The following is a 5826-nucleotide window of genomic DNA, read 5'->3' as shown; positions in this document are numbered from 1 at the left end:
AAAATTTCAGTCTCTACATCTGTTCTCTTCAACTCTAAACCATCTTTCAATTTCAATGGGAGTAATTTAGGAGATAGAGGTTGGTATATTAATTTTTTTCCTCTCACTTTTCCAGCCAACTTTGATGGGATAAAACTATTTCATCTATGAAAGAAAAATTTTTTATATAATAATGTGTCTTGCCACCAAATATTAGTTCTGTTTATGTGGCATAAATGAACTAAATGTCAATTTTTATTTTCAAAATGCACATATATTTAACATGTGTTAATTAATTAGCAGGCCCTGTTCAGAACTAACAGGTCCCACAGGCTCTTTTAGGAAAGAAAGCTAAACAAGAAAGGGTCTCTTTGTTTTGTTTACCCAGAATCCTGCTTATCTATTTTTAGCAGATTCTTCTTCACTTTCTCCATTGGACAGGATCAAGGAGCTGAAACTACATTATAATAAGTCTCTTCAATCACCTTGCTCTTTCCTACCTGTATAAAGGATAGCAAAATATCAAAGTGCCAAAAGCCATGAAGCCTATTTCCTATGTAGAGGAATGAATTCTTGGGGCAGAGGCTCTGAATGCTCCCTTACAATAGCTGCAGAAAATTGATCAAGCTCTTACATAGAAAAGTAGGTGCATATTTTATTTTTAATTTTACATTTCCTCAATGCTTTCCAAGATTCTTTAAGTAGAATCAAACTCCCAGAAACTGGTCTTTTATATCTCACGAAGTAAAACTGAAAAACTAGTGAATATAATCTCAGGCAATGCTGTGAAGTCTTCAACATGGGTTGACTGGATCATGATACCGTGCAATCAGAAGAGTAGGAATGGGCTGTGGAGATTATGGGCATGGGTAACCTCAACTCATAGAGTTCCAATTCCTGTCCAGCTCCTTCTGTTTCTAACAATTTAGACATCAATGTTTAAAAAAAAACAACAGAATACTTAATAGCTATTATAGTTATTAAACTTATCTGACATCACTCTGTAGTCTCTAAAATCAAAATCCTTACAACATTCCAAGAACTGCATTAGATTACAAATGTATCTATATATTATTTATAATTTAAAGACAGGATACTGAGACTAAAATCTATTTCTCCATAACAGAAGATGAAAACAAGAACATGTTCGAACTATTATTTCTATTTAATTTTTGATTGCTAGTATTCAGAAAAATTAGTTAACCAATTTTTAGTATTTTCTGAATTGATCTGACAGCACAACATGATTAATGGGCTCATTCTTGGGGATGATAATGCCCATGAACTTTTTGGATCTTCTTGGTATTATGAAATTAATGGCATCAAATAAACTCTTTTTGGGATAGTGCAAGATCAAGTAAAAAGACATTGGATTTGAAATTGGTGAGATGTATTGCTGAGTCCTTGGTCCTAGAACCTATGAATATACAACAAGATTATCGGTCAGAGGAAAGTTACTGTGATGGCAGTTTATTTTTGAAAGTGGACAAATGAGTGCTCAGGATAACATAACAATTCTATTCTTGAGAATCAATGCTGTGAGAAGACAGTCTTTTGTTGCAAATCCCATAGAAACAATTTTATATAACTTTTTACTAATTTCCATAGGTTTTGGAGATATATAATGCTAGTCACTTTTCAATGCTAACAACAGTTTTATCTTACTTGCTATGAATTTTTAAGGATCATACATATTAATTAAAACCATGTGTTGATATCTAAACATATGAATGATAATTAGAAACTGCTTTCCAGTAGTTTCATATTGCTAGAAAGACAACTATGGTTTGACAGTATGTTATTAAAGTCTCTTTACAGATAATATTTATAACTTTTTAATTTTGCAGTAAAGGCAATTGTCTTTTAGATCACATTTTAAGTAATATTAATAGTTATTTAAGATACATTTCAGTAAGATTCAAGATGTGTTCTTATGATATACACATTTGTTGACGTGTACTGCTTAACGCTTTAGTGTATGCATTCATGTACTACTTACTCGTCTGTACAGACTTAGCATAAGTGGAAAAAAAAACTATTTTAATTCTAAATGTAAAATCTTAAAATTCTATTGTTCAAATTTTTTTGTTTTTCCAAGATATTATTTATTTATTAAATATATCTACATGTAATACACACATAATACTAATAAATATAAGCTATATCTAAATACATATTAAATATTTATTTAATATATACTAAAGACATGTTAAATAAATACTTAAGTATTAACTTATTTAATCCCTATAGCAATCCTTAAGAGAGATAATGTCACCCAATTTCACAGGTGAGAAACTGAAGCACAGCAATGTAAGTTACCCAGAGTTATTTACCCCCCAAGTGGTAGGGCTGGGCTTTTACACTTCAGTAGGTTGGCTCCAGCATCCACAATTTTAACGATGATATGATGTTTTTCAGGATACTACTAGTTTATCATATAGATTTGGTTTCTACAATTCTCTTAACTGTAGGATGTGTGTTTTAAATTACTTCAGGAATAGCAGAGCCACAGAAGAACTCCTTGTATATCTCCGCAAATCATTCTTTATCTCTTTCTTCCAAACAGGTTTGGCTGGCTTCTAACACCAGAGATTAGTTTAACTGCATTTTAACTTCATATATACACCTATCATATCTATCTACACATTATCTATCTTTTTGTTTTCGCGATTGTGGCAGCACTCTCTTCATTTTATTCCTTTTCCAATGCATGAATACGTCTATTCCAGTATGTGACCATACCACATTAAAGAAAATCCTTGCTACTACTGATGAATTATTTGGGTTATTTCCAATATATATTAGATAAAAAAAATAATATTGATATGAACTGTATTAGTTTTCTAGTGCCAATAACTGAGTGGCTTAAATCAGAAATTATTTATCTCACAGTTCTGAAGGATATCAGTAAGGCCATGCTCCTCTGAAACCTCTAGGGGATTCCTTCCTGCCTCTTCCTCACTTCCGGTGGTGTGTGGGTAATCTTTGTCACTCCGTGGCCTGGAGATGCATCAATCACTCCGTTTACATGGCCATCTTGTCCCTGTGTGCATTCACATCCTCTCCTTTCAGCGCATGACTGCCTCTGTGACCAGATTTCCCCCTTTTTATAAGAAAACCAGCCATATCGGATTGGGCCCACCCTACTTATATCACTTTAAGCTGATTACCAGAGCAAAGATCCTATTTTCAAATAAAGTCACATTCTGAGGTACTGGGGGTGAGGTTAGGAGTTCAAATATTTTTTAAATGAGATGTAATTCAACCCATAACAAAAGTATTATACACATCACATGTTTTCTCGTTTTTCTCTTTTCACCTCTTTTCTATCGTCTATCTGTCTATATATCTATCTTCAGTGACCATCTTTTCAAATCCATTGCAATGTTACACAGAAATGCATTTTTTTTAAATGGTGACTTCACCCTTGACCAGATGGCTCAATTGATTGGCGCATCATCCCACACATCAAAAGGCTGTGGGTTTGAGCCCCTGGTTGAGCACATAACTAGGTTGCGGGTTCGATCCAAGGCAAGGCACATATGGGAGGCAATCCACTGATGTTTCTCTCTCTCTCTTCTTCCCTCCCTCCATCCCTGTCCATCTCTCTAAAATCAATAAACATTTAAAAATAAAATAAAATGTTGATTTCAGGTCCAGACATCTTGCTAAATTCACTTATTAATCTAATAAATATTTTTATATATTCTTTTGTCCTATCTTCATATACTTCCATTTCATTTTTTTTTCTTTAAACCCTTGACATTTGTTTCTTTTCATTTATTCACTGATAGGTCCTCCAGTACAATGCTGAATAGAAGTGGCTATAATAATATCGTGCCTTGCTGCTATTCTTGCAGGTTTAAGTATTAAGGATGTCATCATTAAGCAGAATGTCAGAAATACCTGTCAAATTGGGGAAAATCTTATCTATTACTAGTTTAAGAGTTTTATTTAATTATGAATAAATACTGAATTTTATCAAATTTCTTTTCTGTATTTATTGAGATGAACATCTCATTTCCTTTATTTTGCAAATATGGTAACTTATAATGATTTAATTTTAGAATCTTGCATCACTGAAATAACTAACTAGACCATTATGCATTATCCTGTTTATAAATTATGGAATCTGGTTTGCTAATATTCTGTGTAAGATTTGTACATCTATGTAATAAGAAATACTGTTATAACCTTTTCTTGTCATGTCCCTGTCATGTTTTGATTAGATTTGATGTAAACTATTTTATAGTCCACTCTCAGATTATTTATCATTGACTAAAGTCATGAAATATTTTTAATGATATTATAGTCTTCCAGATTATAAAAGCTAATCACCCCTTAGAATTATATGAAGATTGACATCATTCCAGAAAGCTATGCTCTTTCTGAATTTCATGGCCCTTGAGTCTCCCACTGAACAATAAATGGCATCACTATGTACTCCTTTCTAACCCTTTGCTATGCTTTCTATGACTTCTAAGCACTCATCTTCAACTAATATATTATATGTGTATTTGTCTGGATATATATTGATCGTCTATTTTCCTCCACTGGAATATAAGCTGCATGAAGTAGGGTCTTTGGTTTGCCCCAATGCTTTAAACAGCGTTTGGCACAGACTGGACACTTAACAAATGCTTCTTGAATGAATGAATATATAATCTGATACTACATACTCCAGCTTGTCTATATGTATGTATATTGTATCAAGACTATAAAGTGTGTGCTGAATTTAGTTGTTTACTTGATTGCTTTTTTCCAGTTATGGAAAACAAGTATTTTTGACAAACAAAATACAAATTCTACACAAAATGGCAATTTGCATTAACAGCAATGTGTTAACCTCGTCATTATTTTACCATGGAATGGCCTTCTGCTCCCATCCTCTCCAAGGAACACAACCCTGCCAGTCACATGTCATCAGGACTCTAGCTGGCAGAATGAAATAGAGAATCGTCAGTTAGCAGTCAACAGTTTATAATATGGGGGAATAAGAATTCAAAGAAATAAAAGTCTTCTTTTGAGAACCTTTTTTATAAGTCCTTACCTGAGGAAATGATATGTTTATTTGATTTTTTTAAAGAGATAGGAAGGGAGGGCAGGAGGGAAAGGTGGGGAGAGAGAGAGAGAGAGAGAGGAAGAGAAAGAGAGAGAGAGAGAGAGAGAGAGAGAGAGAGAGAGAGAGAGAGAGAGAGAGAGAGAGAAACATCATTCAGTTGCCTCCCATACAGGGTATCGAACCCACAACCTAGGTCTTCTTTAGAGAATCTTAATGTGACATTTTTGTTCTTTACTATTTGTTCTACTAAGTAATATCATAACTCAACATGACTGCTGAGGCGTACTTATAAGTTATCAAAAGCAATGCCGGATAAGGCCCTACATTAAGTAATAACCAAGGGAATACTTGGGTTTCTGTACTTTTCTTGTTACTTTTTGCTAGGAGAACAAAGAATAATTATAGATTAGCTTAAAGATGCATGACCTTAACGAGGCCCTGAGTAGGTCAGTCAGCTTTGCTCTTTTCCTTGCTAAGGACACTTCCCTTTCCTTCAACTCTGCCTTCTCATCTCCAGAATGTGAATGTCTCCTATTCTTTGTTAGTCATTAGACTGACCAAAGGAAAGTGTAGATGAATTTGCTTTCATTCAAAGGTCTACTATTATAGCACAGTGGTGTCATGTTTACATATGAAGGAACATGATAATAGTTAATAATAATATAATAATGTTCACAGCTTACTAAGACCAAGTTAATAGCTTTTTTAGAAAAAATATTTCAAAACCATGCTGCTTAAAATATTCAATAGCATGTATATTTCTTAATATATGCTGAATATATCCA

This window comes from Furipterus horrens, unplaced genomic scaffold, assembly GCF_987537825.1.
Source record: "Furipterus horrens unplaced genomic scaffold, mFurHor1.1.pri manual_scaffold_1, whole genome shotgun sequence".
Lineage (NCBI taxonomy): Eukaryota > Metazoa > Chordata > Mammalia > Chiroptera > Furipteridae > Furipterus > Furipterus horrens.
The sequence above is the reverse complement of the archived record's forward strand: the minus strand, read 5'-3'. Positions refer to the sequence as shown.